Here is a 21,331-nt window from a genome sequence, read left to right as displayed (position 1 = left end):
GGCAGTTAAAAATGTACTGCAGCCTTCATATTCCCTTACAGTGTCTCATTACCTGTGCATAGTAAATCAGCAGGCTGACTAATTCCATATATGTTTTCACAAGGAATGCATGCATACAGCAGGACTACTGGGAGATGGATAGCAGAACCCTCAGCTTCTTGTGACAGCAACGCGTCAAACCACTGCACTCCCCACAGCTGACATAAACCACACCCTGAAATATTGATAAAGGTCTGTGCATCTTCCAAATATACTAAAAATAAAAAATAAAAAACAATGAATGTGAGAGCTTCTTAGATGAAAGCAGACACGTGATTCACAGTGGATACCTATGACAGCATCTTATTTGATCACAAATTTTATTTAAGTATGCATAACTTCATATGCTTTAATGTTTTAGGAGAGTTTTACAAAACTTCAGTTGTCGTGAATGGAAATCTATCTAGCAAAACCATAAATAAATGTCTAACATATTTGCTACTGCACAGATTAGTATTTTAAGAAGGACATCTAACTCTATTTTGGATTCAGCACAAGGAAGCGCTGTGTTTTTTAGCATTTCATTTCCTGGCAACATGAGTCTTGAGCTCAGTGCAGGGTGACAACTGATCCCTATTGATAATAGGCAGCAACTTGTGTAAAGGAGATTGAGAATGCTTCAGAGACAAAGCAAATGGTAATTTGTTCTATCTGTTGGAGTGATAACAGCATGCATGCATGCATGTGTGTGTGTGTGTCTGTGTGTATTTTGTGTCCTTTCTGTCTCTTTTGACCTGTGTACATTTGCAAATTGCAGCACTTGGTGCAGCTTCCTGGAAAGCATTGACTAATCTGTTCACCCAAACAACAACAGCAACATAGATGAATGATGACCTCAAACCTAAACACACACGCACACACACACAGTAGCATGCTGCTTTACTGTCCTTCTCTCATCCACAGCCATCTGGCTCCATCATTAATGATAATATGATCACAAAGGATTTTATGTTGTAATTGGATTATCTAAAGGTCACTATGTTACATTCATGTCTAGTTCATGATGTAACTAGTTCCAAGACTGCTGATCAGACTGCTGATATACATAGGAGGTTTCTATTCTGTTTTTCCTAGAAATACACCCACAAACACTGCTGCTGGAGAAAAAATGTTTCAGGGGATCATAGCAGGTCAGAGTCACCAGGTTTTTCACTTTATGAAGTGAAACCAGATGATTTCTGAAACAAATATATACAAGTATTTATGTTTCAGCAGTGAAATGAAGGTCAGTCAGGGCCAGGAAGAGACAGGATTACCTGAGATTAGTACAGGCTATCACTAGCTAGCTAATGAGGGCCAGAGGTTTCCTCTCTTGGTGCCGCCTCTGCTGTCAGTACCAGAGTATAAATAGCATTAAACCTGCCTCACTAATCCACATTACATATAAATGAACCTTATCCATTTTTCATTCATTCATCACTGGGACCAATTTTGTTTTGGTTGCAGAGGAGGATCTATGGAGAAGCTGATTAGTGATGATTTCTCTGCCTCTGAGTGTGGTCTGATCCTATAATATAGGTTATTAACCTGTTTTTTTAATTGAGAGTAAACAATAACTCCACTTGGGAATTAAGCTTCATGGCAGCATGTTGCAATATACTGCAGGTGAAAAGGATAAATAACTGCTAATTGCAATGCAACCTGATCAAGTGTCCATATGTGTGTGACCCCACAGGGCTGTGGTTCTACTTTTAATGTGCTATTATACAGTTTTGCCTCTTCAGTGCTGGACTGCACTTCCCTGCTGTTCCCCTTAAAACTAAAACCGAATCAAAGCAACTCAGACTGTCCGTCAAAGCTTTTTTCATCTCATGGAAGGTCATCATACATGCCACATGGTCTTGGACGGTGTCCATTGAAGTCCTTCGCTTCCTGTTTGAGCCATAATGGGCGAAACAGAATGCAAAATAGCAACACAGGAAACAAAGCCTGCTGATTTCACACTGCACTCCTGAGCTGTAGCTGAGTTTACAGCTGTTGTGTGGTCCTGCCTACTCTGCCGTTTCATAAGTATTTCCTCACAGGATCAGTCATTATCTGTTATTTATTGCACTGGAGTTTAGCTAAGGTTAAGTTCTCTTGTACTCAGATAACAGTGTTACTTTTGAATGCTATGAGCTGTCATAGCACTTTTTTTGGAAGTGCTGCTCCTACTGTACTAAATAGAGAATAACAAGCTGTACAGCTGTTTGCAGCCACTCCTGGCTGACATATTTCTAAGCCAGAGTCACCGACGTTGTTTGCACCAAGCCTTTGCAGGCAGAATTCTTGTGGTTTTGAGATCGAGCAACAACACATCGTTTACATCTCTGCTGGTGGTTTTTAAGTCTGTCTGACAAACCAAGTCTGGCCCTATGTGCCACATCATCCTGACCTACATCCACCCCTTTTTCATTTCTCTTCCCTCCCTCCGCCTCCCTTTTTGTATGAGTGTTTTCATGTTGGGGGTGGAATGAGTTCATTCCCTGACCACGAGACAATACCTCACCCTTCCTGTACGGCCCTCTATCTGAATCACAGGCTGACAGGAGGTGGAAAACATCTCCATCTCTCCTCTCCACTTCTTGTGTCCAAAACAAACAGCTGTGGCTCAGTTATGAGTGTGTGTGTCTGTGAATTAGCCAACGCGGCCCGCGGTGCTCTGACAGGTTTCCTGCGGCCTGCTGTCAGGTGATCAATAAAGGCATGCTTCTGCGGGAAAAGACAGAGTGTGTGTTACAGCTGTGCAGCATCCTGTGTGGATCCTGTGTGTGCAGGTAGTTAAGATTGTTTTAAATGTGGACTGCAATGAGAATGACAGCAGAAGCAAGTTTTCACCTTGCATGCAGATATTTTCCCCCCTATAAAATATTTAATAAATACAAATCTCCAGTGAGATGCTAACTGCTGTTTGATCGTCAGCAGCTTGTTGCATTTCCTCCTCGGGAGGTGAAGCACCTGTCCAAACAATTTCCTAGGGAAATCTCCCGGAAAGTTTTATCTGACCAACCATTCCGAGCATTTCAAATTTCCTTGTTCCTGCTCGTTGAACAGCTGATTGTACGGCTGAATGCTTCATTGGAAACAGCATTCAATCAATCTTGATTAACTTAAAAGCTGACGTAAAGTGATCCTCCCTGGAATGAGACGTCCACGAGCAAGGTGCATGAGGTGTAAGAAAGAAAACCTGAAGCATGTTGGTGGGGGGGGGGGGGGGGGGGGGGGTTGAGGAGGATGAGAAGAGGAAGACAAACGAGGCAAATAAGAGGGAGGATGGAGTGGTTAAAATCCAATATCGTTCTATTAGGAGTGATTAGGTTTTGAAGACGGCTCTGAGCTTCTGCATAGATCTGGTGAGATTATGGGTTGGGTTACAGCTTTGATGTTGACCCTACATGAACTGAAGTGGCTCTGCAACCCACTGGCCCATTATGTCAAATCATCTCTGTTTTATAGAGCACACAGATCTGCTGAGCACATTTATTAATTCTGAGTTATGCTCTGATTAATTTTTGATGAAGTTCCACTTTCTTTATCAATCAGCCGTCACTGCACTGATAACTTTGATGTTTTTTGGGAAAATCTTGTGTTTATGGCTTCCACTACAATTCATAACGCTCTGATTTTGTAGCTTTTGATAATTAAAAAAGTATGTAGAGCAGAACAGCGATCATGCAGTCTGAATTACCAATTTAGATCCCTTTATGGGATATAAACCCACTAAGATCAATAGACTGACAAATTAATTAAAATGCAGGTTGTGCATTGTACAATGCAATGATGAATTTTCAGACAAAGATGCTGCAAATGTATCACCTTACCTGCAGCTAGATTCAGCAGCAGGGGAAGCAGAGTGAAATAGTAAGTACAACCTAACACAGTGCATAGTGGCCTGTAGAGGAAAGTGTGTGACTTTGACGCCTGAGACCACTGTTTCCCCCGTTTCCTGCCAAAAGACAAATGTTGGTTTCTTTTAACCATGACAATCTTTTCCTGTAACCTGTAGCCTAAATACAACCAGTGGTGTACAAGAAAACATGGTAACTGTAGCCAGGTTAGTATCTGTCATTTTAATTAGATGAGTTATGTGGGATGCTACTTTTTGGAGAGATAAAACCTGCGCCTACTCCTTTACGATGACTTAAATGTTAAAATTCTTTCTCTGTCAGAGAGGCTTTTATACAAAACTATAGGCCCTGGAAAATTGAGGCTTTTTGCATCTAATACCTAAGCTGAGCCAAACTCTCTTTTTCAAAGGCTCTGGCTCTGAGTGGAGGGCTAAATCTGTTCGGGGAATCTGTTGCCGTGGTTCCTGATGCTGTCCTGCTGCCACATTGGCTCTGGTCCCACTACTATCTTGTGCTTGTCCAGAAACCAGCAGGGGAACATTTGGCACCATGGCAACGTCAGTACACCACATTGGGAGTTGGATAGTTCATCACATGTTAATGGTAAAGGAAATATCTTTTGTCATATTTGTGTGTAAGAACACAGAATTATAATCTCAGGGCACAAACGCCAATAGCTCATTTTGACCATACAACTTACTGGAGTCCTTTGGTTACCTTCTGCAGAGACAACTGCTCAGGCATGTGTGCATGAACCAGTGGTGCTGTTTTCTAAGTACCTAGTTTCAGTGAATGTGTAACCAGAGCTGCGTCGGCATGTGATACAATCACTCTATTGACGGTTCCTGTGTGGGTTCATAGATGCAGAGGTACATTTGGGTGATTCTCAGTGGTGGAGTCAGTCATCATACACTCATGAACTATGCAGGTCTTGGAATGCATTGCAACTGTAAAATAACTGCAGCCAGCATATTATCAACCCCCTCTAAGCTCCAACACTCACGGATCCCATCCCATAAATAAGTAAGTAAACATGCTTGAAGCTGTCTGAAAACATCTATGTTTAAATCGGTGTTGCTTAAAATAATTTTAGTATACAAGTATACATAAAAGTTGGTCTTACAAAGGAATGCATTGTTATAGTGAAATAAGAGGAGCAAACAGGGTCAGTCTGCACCTCATATGTAAAAAGGCAGCAGGCAGAAGGCTACTGCAGGAGAAGAGAGGTACTTAGAGGAATGGAGACTAGACAAGGTGAAAGATGGAGACAGAAGAGAGGAAGACAGAGTCATTTAGGGACGGCGCAAAGGAGCAGAAGGAGATGAGGAGAGGCAGCAAGCGAGTGAGCTAGCAAGCAGACGAGTGTATTAGAAAACCACTCAGCCGCTTTAGACAGCTTGTGAAAACAAACCGCAGAAACCCAGAGTTCACCTCAGGTAACGGCTGCTGTGTTCATCCATACAGATGATAAAAAGACAACAGAGCAGCAAAGCACATCAGTGATTGGTTACATGTGTTATCTTCGATTTAAATATCAGTCAGAAAGGAGGTTTCATAAGGGGGGTTGTGTATTTATTAACACATTGATGAACAGCAGGTGTGAGAATTTTTGTTCAGCTTATTTATTTTGTTGGGTGGTATAGGTTGTGACAGGTTGCAGACTTGTTGCAGAAAGTGTTCCATGTGTGCTGCCACATTTAGACTTAGTCATGCATGTTGTTGTGGTGATAAAGTATGACTATATTATTTTTGCTTTGAGCTTTTTAGGGAGTCATGTGTTGTTTTTGTGTCTATTAAGCTCTCTGTGGGAAGAGGGGAGTGGTGGTGGTGGGGGGGGGGGTAGTCAGAGTGAAAGTAGTGGCTGAATCATTTTGGTTCTCTAACTTAAGTATCACAATGAGTGTGTGAAAAAAACAGGCTTGGTGGGAAGTTCAGCCCTTTTTTATTAGAAACAGCTTTTCGTTTAAGCTTCCATTACCATTGCCACAGCAATTTGTCTGCTCCATGAGGAGCCAATGACTATTTAATTAATTGTTCTTTTTTCATCTGTCATCACCGCTGACAGTAAGACAAGATAATAGGGTTTCCATTGAATCATAATATCTCTCAACTGTGATTCAAAGGAATTCTGGTCAGACATGAGTCTGGACTGAGCTCAGCGCTGCAGCTGTTTTCGTCACCTCAATAAATTCTGGGAAGAGACGAGGGGAATCAGCTGCCAGGGGTCAGCGAGTGTGTGCAAGAGCATGTGTGTGTGAGAGAGAGAGAATATTAGCTGTACAGTAAAAAAGGAGGTCATAGAGTTGGTGGAAGGCAAGCGGCCCATGTGTTCCATGTGTTGCTGCATGTCTCTCTCTCTCTGTTTGTGTTCAGATCAGCTGTGTGTAGAGTCATTGAGGCCTAAGTGAGGGTGAGACAGAGCAGATCAAGCAGCATTTACCAGACATGGCAATGAAGCAGAGCCACTGCCTTGGGGATGCAGAGCTTTCCTGGAAAGAATGTGACCTGTAGCAACATGCCTCCAACTGTTCTGCCAGACACTAGAGGTGACATGGTCAGTCTGGAAACAGCGTTTAACTTTGTTCCACTCTATTGTAAGTTCCACTCTAATGATGATAAAATTGCTAATGCATTGTACGTACAACATAATAGTTCTTTACATAGCTTCTACTGTATAGTGAAGCCTCATGATAAAAGTTATTTAAAGAGCACAACAGTGATCCTTTACAAACTTTTTACAAAGTATTCTTTTAAAAGGACATAAAATAATGCAGGGGGGTTTTTAATCTCAGCATTCAGTCTCTCATTGTGAGATGATAACATGTGAACTTAGTTTATGAGGGTGGAGTTTGGTTTTAATGCTGTGAGAAGTCTTTTTAAGCTTGCTGGTGCTGCCTGGAGAGTGTCTCTGAAGCCTGAGGAATGCACTGACATCATTGTTTAGCAGTCTGCCAGAGCTGAGGAGCTGGGAGTAGTTCAATGCACCGAATCCCTTCAGTGTCCTCCCCATGCAACGTTATGGTATTCCCATATGTTTTCTTAGCACTGCTCAGCTCTGATGTATGAGCAGAGTGAGATGATGATAGCTCCATGGTACGCCTAAAGGCTGTGGCCTGAAGGTTTGAACTAATGATTTTGAGTTAGTGAAATTAGAAAATGTTAATTACATTTGAACCTTTCAGCCATGCTATTGCTTTACAGATGTCAGTCTGTGCATTTTGGTTAGTTGGTTCTGTGCGTACTGAGAGTGTTGTCCACCCCAGAACTGTAGTGATCCCTCAAAAATCTTAACTAAATTACAGGACAACACCAACCCAGTTTCTTTTTATTATACAATCTAATGGCTGACATTTTGGTACCATCATTAGACATTGGGCAGTGCTGTGTGCATGATAAGAAAAAATGTTCTATTCAGGCCTTATTTAGCAGCATGACAGGGAACTTGCACAACACCAGTGCCCTGAAGCAGCTAACTAGAATTCAGCCATCATTCATGTTATTATACAAGGAAGTCATCCCTAGAAGTCAAAGATGGCAATTGATTTTCACAAAAGTTGATTATTATGATTATAGAAAACCAAGCTCATTAGCCAACTGGTAATGCCTTTTGCCCAGTTAGTGTGCTTAGGTTAAAAGCTGAAATAATTAAGCCACAGCATGGCCCAAACTGACAGATTGAATGTCATTTTCTAAACTGATTTTGAGAAAAAGGCAAAACAAGCAAAATATAATGAACAAGGCTTCATAATAAAAAAGTGATCATCCAGAATATTTCCATACAATTTGCCAAATTGTGTCTTATTTGTTGCCTCAGCAATTGCTTAATAAAAAATTGGCACCTGGGTTTAGAGAGAGGGGCCTTCACTCTTAATTTAGCAAAAGCATGAACGTGGTGGTGCCAGAAGGGTTGCCGTGCTTCTCTAGGAAAACTGCTCCGACTGCAGGCAACTAGAACCAACACTGCAGTATTATAAACAAACACACTAGGAGCAATATCAGTCACACATACCACCCCGTCCTTTCCTGTCTATACACACCAGCCGCTCAAATACACAGAAATGTGTACATAGTACAGAGTATGTGTACACAAACACACACACACATGCTATACACATCTCTGTTACGACGTGAGTTCGTTGGTTTCTGCAGAAATGGGAGGGAGTGTGAGATAAGAACGGACAAGGGCTTCCACAGAACAAGTAGGAGGCGGCCACATGACAGCTGAGAGACAGGGAGCAAGCATGAGGGTGGAGGTGGATGTAAACAAATCCATCCGGATCTCTTCATAAGTGAATGGGTGGCCATGTTGCAGTTGTTACTGTGGTAACATTTCACATTGTTTGCTGAGCATAGATGAGTCACAGTGATGAAGCCGGCAGCTTCACCGAGGCTTCCTTATAGTCTGTTTAAACTCTGCCTTTGTTACTACTCACCCGCCACAGTTTACCTCCCACAACTGAAATATATAAATGTATGTTTGTGTAATTAACTTAGGATTAAATTAAACTGCCATGAAGCCAGTCTTACTGTGTTTTAAAACAACATTGTGCCATGATGTCTATGAAGTCAAAATACACCTAGATCTGCTTTGCATTGCTGCACACACCCAGAATAGCAGCATTTTGCAATGTATAGGTTATCAGAAGCAGTAGAAATGAGCCTTTCCAGTCTTGGATCCACATGCACATCCAGCTGGTGGGAGACTAGAGAAGACCAGAGCTGATTCAGTTGTTCTTTTGGAGGTTTACCTGCACATCCAGCTGGTACCAAACCACCAAATATGCAGGAGAGACTGTATTCATCGAGGAGCTGAATGAGAAGGATGTATGCATTAGCCATGTTTAGCCACCTGCACTCAGAGAGATGTGGTGTGTTTGACAAAATGCTTGCACAAGTCTGCCCTTTTGTCTGCAGCTAGGTGACCTTAGTAAACCATCAAAGATTAAAAGAATATTCTGCATATTCACAACTTTTGCCTTATATAATAGTTATACTTATCATACCTATCAGTTACAACCTTTTTGCTTACTATCTCTAGTTATATAGTTATATTTGGAAACAGTGACTTCACTTAAAGGGTCCAATAGGGCAGGTGACAGATTGTCCAAACTGTAAAACCCAGGTTATAAAATGCTGCAATATTCTGCAGGTTGTGGGATAGTTCCACTCCTTTTTTCTATGTTTGTTTTATATCCTGGTTAAAATGTCAAATGATTGTGTGCTTTACACATGCATATGTAAATAAAGTTAATAACAGGTAAAGGTATTCACTGTTTATACTTGCAGCCTGTGGTAATATCAGTGTGCCAGATATGTGGCACTCGCACTCTGTGTTCTGCCAACTCTTTCTTTGATTACTGCCTCTGGAGTCACACCCAGAACACTATTGCTGCTGCCAGTTACTGTGCTATTACCTGATAAACGTTCTGCTCAGGTTATTAGGTTTATACAATATAAATAGTCTTCTATCATCATGCTGGCAGTTAATGAGAAGGTATTACCCCAGGATCACTTGTTAAAATGCAGAAAAATAACCCGCAGACATGTGGATTTTGCTCTGTGACGCTACTGCACTAGAAATTCAAATATTTTCCTTTAAATGCCCAAATTTGTACCAGAGCTAATATAACCTAAGGAAGTCACAATTCCTCCTCTGAGGTGTTTGAATTGTCATTTGGTCAGCTATGGCCAAGATCACATTTTATCACGGCTGTACACATGTTAAGCTTGGGCGATCCCTATGCAAATCATCAAGCAAGTTACCCAAAAGGGAAGAAGGCTACTTGGTCTGCTTGCACAAACATACAAAGACACTTAAGTGCAAAACATATAAAACACTGAAACTGAGAATGTTAATGATCATTTATAAATTAAGAGAGGGAACATTCAGCTTGTTATCATTTCAAAAGCCAGTGTCAGCGAAGGTATAGAGAGTATTCATGCAAATGATATGGTTCATTTACACACCTAAGAATGCTAATTTCATCAAATGCAAAGTCCAGCTCACACTGGTCACCGGTACAAGCATTGTGAAACAAAACAAACAACAAAGGGGGGGGCCCCCGAAATGTTGATTAGCTGAAATCCTATATCACTTAATTACTCTGTACTCTGTAATTATAGGTTATGAATTATACAATGAAAGTTTAGACTATTAGTACAACCATTAAATGTGGTGAAAAACAACAATTAAAGGAAAAGAAATTAACCTTTTTCTGAGTCTTTTCTCTGTGTGGGGCCTCACAGCAGTTAAAGGTTTACACAGGTATAGTAGAATTTAAAGCAGGATATACTTGTGTGTGTGTGTGTGTGTGTGTGTGACTTACAGGCAGGTCCTTATACCAGAGTGTAACTACATAAACACAAAACTGCTTAAAAAGAGAAAAATGTGCCACACCTTCTCTCTTGTGTGACACCTTCTCTTCTCACACCGCACCCATTCCACGTGCGCACAAAACCAAACACACCCCAGATGAAGTTATTCACTTGCCTGCATTGGAACTTTTGTTTCACTGTACAGGCACATGGATGTTGTTATATCTATTGTTAACCTGTGCTTCACTTTCACACTTCCGCTGTGTGTGCGTGTGTCAGTGTCTCCTTTGCTATTTCTATTTTTCTGTCTGTCTGTCTCCCCCCACCTACACATTTGTTCACTCAGCAGATGTTAGAATAAAACAGAAACTCTCGGTCTCATTCTCCCCTGAAGTCTCACATGATTGTGCAAGTGTTTCGGTTTCCTGGTTTTCTATCCTGCATGTAATGTAATACTATTATATCCTTGTTTACTGGGGAGGATACCAGTATGCTCTTTCTCTCTTTTTACCAAATAATGATCATGTATCCTTTACTGTATACCTGTGCACCCCAAGGCAAAGTCATTTTTTATATAATAATAGATTTATATCCTCATCCGGTCCTGGTGATGTTAAATAACACCCGTTGGTGAGACACCTGTTTTTATCTGCTCTCAGGCGGATTTGACCTTAACAGGAGTGCCCCTGTCACACCTGATAATAATACCAACTTCCTTTTAACAGTACACCACACTTCATTGTCAAACAAATGGAAACTAGGCTGAAAGAAATCCCCATTGACAACTGCTTTCCAGTTCCCTTCCCACAAGCTAAGAGCACTTCCTCATACTGAGCCATGTGGACAGCCAGTGACCCACTAGCAAGGCTGTTGCTGTTGACTGAGAAGCAGCTGTTCCGCATTGTTGCTCTGTGTCGCCACAGTTTCTTCCCCAAAGTGACGCACAAGGAACCAAAACTTCACGTTTCACATGTATTATATATCAAATTCATGCTCACCTTTAATTTTAGCAACTCACTTTGAAAACATTTAACAAGGCATAAAAGTAATGCATTATTTCTTTGACTCCAGAGTAATACTGTGTAATATTTTATTACTCTGTCCTAGAGGCTGTGTGTGAGAGATAAAGAGAAGGCAGGAAATTACAGATAATATAGAAATTAAAGCTATTTTAAAATCAATTATGTGCCAGCACAATGAAGCAAATAGTGTCCTTTTTACATTGCACAAAAAAAATCTGATTTCTGTCCTCATTATAGAAGAAACAATTGGAATTCATTTCCAGGTGAACTCACTCTCATCGGTATTTGTCATTGTCGGTTTTTATTATAAAACAATTAATAATTCAGGAACCTGTTGGCTATCATGTGATGACTAGCCTCTAGAGTTGATATTTTTTAGCTTCCATTGTAGCTAGCAAAAACCAATGACATATTTCCAGGTTAAAACTGCATGGTCCCATTATTTACTTGGAGTTGAGAGATTTCAACAATAAAATTAATAGAATTTAACAATTTAAACACCTACAACAACTTTTAAGGTATTTGCTTCAAAAAGGTTTATACTACTCTCAAAGGAAATCAGCTGGAGTCTAAAAGCACTACTGAAGTCAAACCTGTACTGACAACAGTGCAGTAAGTAAATCAATGAGAGTCTGTAGTGAAACAGGGATATAAAGTTGCATATCATCTGCAAAAGAGTAACATTTTACAGAAGGAGCATGTATAATGAAAACAGAGTAGGATCTTACTTACTTGGGGAACACAATATTTAATGTGTACATCTCCCTCAACCAAAGCAGATGATCCTTATATGAGGCTTACTGGCAACTAAAAATTATATACTTATGATCTCTGTACATTTAATGCTCTACACAGTAAACTGAGCTTTAATAATTATGTGTACATGTGCATTATTTTAATTACATGTTTGTGTGTTTAACACATGTGCCTGAACTAGAGGAAAATGTCTTTTCATTCCTGACTCTCAATGCATTATTCCTCCATTAGTGACAAGCAATTCATAATATTTATTCAGCTCAGCTCTGGTGCCTATTTTGTATTCAGTTTGACTTGCAAAGCTTCCACCACAGGATCCAAATATTCAACTCCCCTGCATTGCCGTCATTACGTGATTGCCATTAAAGTAATTGTTGGAAAAGCATTATTAATTGATGAGTTGCACAAGCGACCTGATTCCCAAGTAGTTAAATGAGCTCAGCAGGGCACCGCAGCAGCCAGTAGCACTGAGGCTCTGCACAGATCAGCTTGGAGGCATTGTGGTGCTAACTGTCTGTGATCCTCTATTGTTGCTAAATGTCCCTTGGAACAATAGGTTGCATTCCAGTCCTGCTGGGCCCTTCAGCCTTAGCCAGCTACTGTATCTGTACAGGCCAGTGAGAAGTGTGACTGCTGGTGTGTGTATGTGTGTGTCAAGTTTGTGCAGTACAGTCTGCGTGTGGCCTGCCTATCACCACGAGGAGCTTCAGTATTTCACATGGGTGAACCTGCCCCTGATGACACTGTTATGGCTCCACCTTCATGTTGGCCTTCATCTGCTCTTTCCAGTTAACATCCACAGCAAAGAGGAGGAGGCTTCCCAGTAATTGGCAGGCGGGATCATTTTTTTGTGTGGGGTATATGCAAAAGTCATGGTTTGGTTACAATAAGCTGTTATTGTTCTAAAGAATATAAATCTTAGGCACTGTACCTCTAACAGCTGCAACAAACATCTGTCAATTAAAGGTCATGGATTGCCTAATGCTTCATTAAACTCCCTCAAAATCTAAAAACTCATCGCGAACCCTGGGACTCATGCTCATTAAAATATATTATCATGAGAGGATCCATCCATAATAGGCCCACAACCTATTTAGAGTCCTGACCCACAGCAGACAATCCAAAGGGAATTTCCCCTGAGAAAGGCTTCATTTCCATGAAGAACCCCCCCCCCCCCATTCACATTTTGTGATACTCTATTGATCCCCAAAGGGGAGCAGTTCTGTTCACTAACACTCCTTCACAGGGAGGTCAGAGGTCAGGGTGAGATACAGAGCAGTGCTGGAGATAGAACAGATTTGGTGAAGGACACATTGGCAGGTGCTTGCTGCCTCATGGGCCTTGAAACAAGACCAAGCAGGTGAAGGACAGGTTCCCTACTCACAGAAACCCCTCACTGGTGTGGGTTAGCTATGTTTCACTGCTACAACACACTGATTGTGTCTGTGAAGACCTGTGTGTAATGCTGATGGACCGTAATGGCAAAAACTCTCAGAATACACTGCATTTGAGTGACATGCCCAGTTCCTCCTCTGTCAGTTGTTTCTGCACAGTAGAGTTTCCAGTATTACTCAGTGACAGCTATTTTCAGAACACACAAGACAGGCGCTCATTCAGTTTCAGTGACCTCTTTCTGATGTTGTATGAATTTCCCATGGCAAGAGATTCTGCAGTGAAAGGCTGCATCAAGGTGCTGATAGTCAGAATGAATCAGAGATCCACCTGTTGGCACTCACATGCACTTTATTTAACAATTTATGTCACGCAACATAGCAGGACAGCCCTGCCCGGCAGCCTGTGACTGTAAGCTCAAATGACAGTTCAGTAGCTCAGGGTTCACACACATTTATATTTTGAACTGATCTTTTCATGCCGTCATCATTTTACTGTGGTGTTTTCTTGACTGTATTGTCCAGATTAGATGCACTCATATGTGTCCCAGTATAACTGTGTGCGATCTGAATCACTCCTCCTACCACTTAAGTATTTAACATGGGGAAGTTCAAGTACATCCCATGCAAAAGGTTGGTTTTTATTTGCATGTTTGGATATGCAAACATCTGATCCTGTTGTTACAGAGCCTATAAAATAAAGGTAAAGAAATACAACAACACTGGGCTGGGACACAGCACTTCATAAGCCTATGAATGAGCATGTCTGGTGGATCAGATTCCACCTTTCTGTTCTCCTCAATGGCGAAGACTGCTCTACAACAATCAACTAGAAGCCTGGAAAAACACCTCAGAGGAGGACAGACTGAGTTCTGCTTTATTTACTGTAAAATCTGTTAAGTATTTCCTTATATTAATTATACATTATTATTAGAAACCACATTTTTAGCCTTTCCTACTAGAGGAAAACATGAGTAAATTACTGCTCACACATTCACCTCTTCCTTACTAATCGCTCACCTTGTAATTCTTGAAATTATAATCCCAGCAGATTAGTGTACATGTGAGTGAAATGTAACCATAGCAGCTGTAATTCATTAGACTGTATAACTTCCTGCTGGTCACACAGACCGAGAAACTGTGTAACCAGGTCGGCCACATTTCACTTCAGCTCATCCTCCTTTTTTATATCTATTAATGCAGGCTGCCTAAAATGCCTAACCGGAACACTCTGCTCTCTCCCAGGGATCAATCTTCTATCCCTCTGCCTGTCTTATCCAACTATGTGTCTCTCTTTCATTACTCTCACAATAGGAACTGGACACACTGTTCTTCACAATGAGAGCTGTGTGTTAACTATCTGACTGTTATGGAGAACAATTAGTTACAGAGAGTCTTAATCAAGGATAGGGGGTGACAGTCCCACTGAGCGGAACAAACTGAAGTAATGTCCCAAATAACGAGTACTTTAATTTTTTATGCTGATAATATTACAGTAATATGAGTGTGTGTAGAATGGAATGGTGAAGACAAAGATAAACTGTTCTGGTTGAAGATACCTACTGAAATTCTTCAGGATCTAGCACCAGATAATGTTTTATACTAATTGTTATTCACTTATTGTTCATTTTGAGAAGTGCATAAGATGTCACTTAGATAACTCCTGCCTCACCTGTTTGATGTTGCATAACCCGACAGGCCTGTAACTATGAAAGCAGGTCAAACGAGGAGATTTCTGTTTGTGGTACTACTCTTCAAGCTAATGCACCTGCTCCTACCTGCCTGCACAGGACTATCTTTCAAACCACTGACATGACAATGCATGACTAATAGCACATGGTAAAATGTATGGAATCTGGCTGAGCAGTAGGCCTGACAGAGAAGTGGAGCACTTGGCTGCTGTCTATTCATTCTGAAGCTCACCTGCAGTAAAAGTTAAAGGTAAACTAGAATATTATTGGATAGCCTGCAGCTGTCAGCATATATTGCATAAGATGAGGCCCCTGCCATGAAAAACTTGATCAAAGCTGTCTTTACAGTGAGCCCCGACGACAATACCTCCCTAAAAAATCTTCCATAAATGTCACATTTGTCATGAATACTGATGGAGCTGCTGCTGTAGGGTTCCAAGATAGGGCAGGTGGAAAAGCAGCAAGAGTCTGTCTCTGCCTCCACACTTGAATCAGAATTAATGATCTAAATAGGAGGGGTACAGCAAGTACAAGGGTGAAAGATCCATGTGTAGGCATACTGCATACTGCAGACAAGAAGTGAGAACCAAAGAGAGGAAAGGGTGATTAACTAAGCTTGGAGTTTCCAAATGGAAATCTCTTGTGTCAGTGCTTGACGTTTCCCACTGTCTCAGGTTAAAGGCTGCACTTACACTGACGGCTCAGCTGTGACAGCCTACATTTGTTTAGATATATATTATATGGTTTATCCTTCTGTGCTGCACTGGAGCTCTGCCTTTTTGCTTTATGTCTTTCTCCCTCCTCCTCCCCTCCTGTTTACTAAAGATGTCGTACAGTAATTCTCCCAGGTAAGTAAACAGGACTCTCCCACATGGCCACTGTTGATTCACCAAGCCCTCCGCTCGGAGCTGACGTCAGAGCGGGAGAATGTAAACAAAGGTTGGGACTCCAGGCCATGCCTCTCCCACGTTTCCCTCACATCAGTGGCGCCTGTTTATAGTAGGCTTCCCTGTGCACAAGTAGCCATGATTGCGTGTGAGGAGCCCGGAAGGAAAGTTACACATCCGTGTGTGTTTGTGTGTTTGTTGTTAAGCCTTGGGCTTAGAGATTTTGTGTACCTTTTGTTAGACCTGTCCACATTCTGAAGATGTGGTGAGTTTAACATGCAGTCATCTGTGAGAAAGGAACAAAACAAGCAGCTGCTTTGACGTAAATTAAAGGACGCCTTCCTCATAAAATAAAGGATCACAACATTTACGTCATCAGGGAAATGAAATTACTGATATAACTGATAACTGATAATTCAGTGGTGGAATATCAGCAATAGGACACCTACCTGTATCAACTAATCTCACATTTCACAATTTGCAGCTTTTAGGTGAAATTTTCTGTGGCTGCCATGTTTCTCATTTTATGCAAGGCTAAACAAACAAAGTTTTTTTTCAAGCTACAGCAGCCGCTATCATTCATCATGAGCCATCAGCCAGCTGCCGTGTACACATTGAATTGCACTGGTAATTTGTGCGTCACCATGTGCTTCCTCTAACATTAACTTCCAGTGTGACCCTCAAGGTCACCAGAGCCATAAAGAAAGCTGAGAGTGAAGGCCATGCACTGCCAAGGAGATGAAAAAAAGACATCGCCTGATAAAGTAATAAAAAAATTCATTCACGTCTTCAACTGTTTGTATGCAGCAAACCGGATGTAGCAATGATTTGCTGAGGAAGAAAAGGAGACAGGACAACCCGCCAGCACCGGCAGTAATTAGCAAGAGATGTTTACATGATTGAAGTGGGTGGTGTTTCTTTTATTTTTATCACAGAAAAAGAAATATCAGTGAAGAATGTACTATCCTGTAATGGCATGGAGACAGGATGTAATCAGCAGAGATAAAAGAGAACAGAAGAGAAAAGGAAAAAAGAAGCTAAGATATTTCTGATTCCAACCCTTCCCTCTGGAGATAGCATGGTCACAAGACTCCACATGGTTCCTCCTCCAATGCTACCACACACACACACACACACTAGAGGCCCCTCGACAGCATGTTCCCACTGCACGTGTAGGGACCCATCTTACACTGGAGGCCAGACACTGGAGGGATGCTTTGTGTCCACTCGTCAGCGATCAGAAAGGGAAAGTGGAGGTACACAAACTACAGTGTGAAAGAGACAATAGACTCTTGATTTGCATTGTTAAATGCATTCACAAAGCTGGCTTGCAGCAACAGGGACACTGAATATTTAACAAAAGAGTCAACAAGAATGCAAAGTGTGTCTCATTTAACTTACAACCATTATTTAATAGCCACACCTTCACAGTCATGAATACCACTGATTAGTAAAGTAGTAAATACTGATGGAATGACAAACAACTGATAAACTAACTGTACACTGTCAATTTCAGCTCAGCTATAGGTAGTCTAGTTGTTATGATGAACCTTTTGGAACCATGTAGACTTGTGGGAAGATGCCACTGTTAGCTTTTGCTAGCCTTTGTTTGCAGTCATAATTTGATTACTCACTATAATGTTTAATGACCTGCAATATTAGTCATTTTCTCAAAAAGAACTGCTGAGGAGACACGCCGCTTTGTTTTTTTTGCCCCTGTGCGCTTTGGTTGTACCATAAACCCATACATACCAGTGACCCTCTATTGTAACAAAATTGAAAAGTGACAACTGAGTGACAAAGAAAAGATTTATAAATAATATTAATAATAATAACACTAGCCTTTGGAAACATTCAGTATGTCCAAAATAGTATGGTGACAAACTCATCATGGAAAAACCCTTCTGCAGCACTGACAAAATCGCTTCACACCAGATGACCTCTTCCTGCCTGATGTAGGTGTTTGTCATTGTCACATTGGGCAGCTGTTGATATTTTAGTTGATGACTTATCTGCTGTATATCCTCACTGCTTGTTGCCCAAGGCTGTGTGTGCAAGTTCAGGAAGCATCAAAACAAACAATGAGTCACAGATTTTGGCATTGGCAGAGGTTATAGTATGTGTATACTCTACCACAGGGATGAATAAAAGCAGGGCAGAGGAGCAGACAGGCTCTGTTTAGGTTGGAGTTCAATAGGTTCACGTTGGACCATCTCAGCCGGCAGCGGATGGGAACCTAATCAGAAAACCTCACAGTCTCTTCCAAGCTGCTCTGCTATAACAATCAAGGAGTGAGGGAAAAAAATCGTCTGGACGTCCTGATATGGGGTTTCCCAGGGAAACAGCTTTGAGCAGTTTCTGGGCCATGACATCACCGACAGTAACACAGAGATGTTTTGATTCAGCTGAAGGAAAAGCTGGTGGGAAAACCCCTCTCTACCATCACAACAACAATAACGGCCTACCCCACTCTCTTGCCCACAATGCAAATCAACTGTAAACAGGGGTGGGGGTGTTGAGAAAGCAATGGTGAGAGTTCAGGGGGAGGAATCATGAGGCAAAAACTAAACAGAGCAGTGAATGTGCTTAAACTGAAAGAGAACTAGCTATTTTGACAGTAAACAGATTTTTCAAATGTTCCACCAGGCCACAGAGAAGTCTTATTCATTCAGGACAGGGTTTTTTTAATAGGGGGCATTGGTGTAACCTGTTTCTAATGTTGTTTCTCACTTAATAACATATTCACACACATTCACATTGTTAAAAATAAAAACCTACCAGCTGACTGCCAAACGAAACCATGAAGGAGAAACCCCCTGTTCTATCTCTGTGGGAAGTTTGAAATAATCCCAGCATTCCTTAACAGTGACTGGCAACAGCATCACTGGGCTGTTTGTGTGATGGCAGTTTAATATGTCACTGCTGTCTGTTTCCCACGTGGATAAATGTGTACAGCCTCCTGCTAAACAACAATAATCCCCCCCCCCACACCAAGCCCTCCCCTCTCTCCCCTCAAACTCCGTGGGAAGGTAACACGAGCGGCTTTTTCCTGCTTCAGCACATTCCTCGCAGAAACACATGGCTTCAAACTCCACCCAGACCACCCTCGCTCTCTCTCTTTCTCTGACCATCAAGGCCATTACAAGCAGGAGAGTGCTGAGGGAGATGTTTTGGTGTGGTGCAAGGTGATGCTGCAAATCAATCCATTACAAGTGTTTTTGTTATTAGAAATGATAGATCACCATCGCTGAATCACATCCCTCATAGCAATTTGGACAAACCTCACCAAACCCAACCTTAAAATGACTGAACGCTGTATTTTTATACTGCACTCCTGTCAATGTTTTTCTCATTGAAGCATTCATACCCACAGTAATATTAACAATTGTTTTTAATTGCTTTTGTTTGATAGCTACGCCCCCACATAGATGGTCTACAGCTGACAGCAGTGGTGTTATTGTTAACACTGGCACCCTTAAAAGCATCCTTTTTTTACACTGCTTGTACCCATTGCTCCTTAACAAGCACAACAATGACTATAAACAAACTTTACACTGGCTCTTCAGAATCTGAGACCCTAATTGGGACAAGTGGGGATAATTTCCTGGAAGAGCAGTCTGAGTGGCGCTGGACAGGTATGCTATTAACCTTTTGATCCTGAACCAGGCCTGTGCTGACATGAAAGTTGACCTGCTTTGACCTCTAGGGTTCTCCACAGATTTTCTATGGGGCTTTTCCACATAGGCACGCCTTTGATGCCTATTGGAGCCTTTTCCCATGGCCCTGCCGACCAAGACCTCTGAGGACCTGCGAGGAGAAAGGAGGGGGTAAGAGGCTACCTGATAAGAGGTCAGGCCACATCGGAGGTTACACAGCTATTTCTTCTTCCTTTAAGTCACCTCTAAAAATAATTTGCCCTCCCTTGTATGCCTCCCCCTGCCTCATCCCCCCATGCACACACACAAACGTTCACACATGCTAATTCTTTCCTTATATGGGGAGAGTCAAAAGGAGTTTGTGGCTAATTTGGAAGCATGACAGATAATGTTTCAGCATTTGTGTTTATATTTGTGTGTGTTTAAGTTTGCGTCAGTTTGCGTTAGCAACTTCCAGGTTTCAAATTGAGCAGCTGCCAGCCACAACTTTCATCTCGGACACATTCATGCAGTGAGGTCAGTGTTAAGTAAGGGATCCCACGGTCTCATTTATTTGTTGCATTTATAAGTGAAATCCTGACTATCAAATCTAAAGTAACAAGAAATAATGAACCTGCAGGCTTCATTATCCGGCAACCCAATCAACATAAATGACACAGGCAGGCTTTGTTTGTGTGAGGGGAGCAAGGCCGCTCCTCCTGCTGAGCTGTAGGGCAGTATTACAACCCTTCTCTAATTATGTGGTAATCTTTGTCAATCACTGTCAAGGCGCACTAAAACAGCATGGGACACCTGACTTCACTCTATTTCTGCAGCCCGCACGGCCCATCACATCTCACATGATGGCTTAATGGTTACATGTGAAACAGGCTTGCACACACATAAAATTCTGCTCTTTAAGTCAAAAAGTGTCATTCAAACCTGTCCATTAGGAGAGCAAACCATCATTACAGAGAGGTAATTTCAGCTCACTATAGGCACATTAATTCAATATGTCAGTGAGGTGTCAAAGCCATAACAGGGGGAAATTACAGAGAATGTATATGTTAAGCATTAACACAGTCATCACTATGCTGCAAAAAGAAAGCCCCTTTTACCTAAAGCTATAATATAATTTAAATAATTATCAGTCCGCAGAAAATACAAATGAAAACATAATGATGTGCATACCAGAATTTTATGTGAATATAATAACATCACAGCCATGATATAGCAGCCCTCTGTAATTATTCCTACTGCCAGTTACAGAGAGAGGAACTGCAGAGACAGCTGGAGAGGTGATTGGCTGGACATTATGACTGATGGACAAACAAGTGTTCTCAGTGCAGACAAAAAAAAGAAGACCAAAAAAAAGGAAAGCACGAAGGGAAAGTGAATCATGTCCTTGGGGGAGGCAGAGTTAATATGTTACAAAGGAAATATTGCAACTTTCTAATGAAGGGCCAAAGGTTGAGTGGAAGGTTGAGTGTGTCCCAAAGGGTCAGGATGATAAGAGAGTTTATAAGAAGCTACACAACATTGCACAATATTCTGCAGAAAAGAAACTAATAGTTTTGGTACTTTGGGTGTTTGAATTTTAGGAGAAAATCCAAATGTAAAGAATGACTTTGGCTTATATTTTAGGCAACTGTACTTCCTTAATGTATAAGAAAACAGAATGTTTACACTTATTAAATTGTTATAAATTAGTATATATTTACAAATTTGTAAAATGCAAAATGTCTGTATAAACCTCTGCAAATATTAG

The sequence above is a fragment of the Parambassis ranga genome, chromosome 7 (assembly GCF_900634625.1).
Source record: "Parambassis ranga chromosome 7, fParRan2.1, whole genome shotgun sequence".
In the NCBI taxonomy this organism is placed as follows: Eukaryota; Metazoa; Chordata; class Actinopteri; family Ambassidae; genus Parambassis; species Parambassis ranga.
This window is presented reverse-complemented; position numbering follows the sequence as displayed.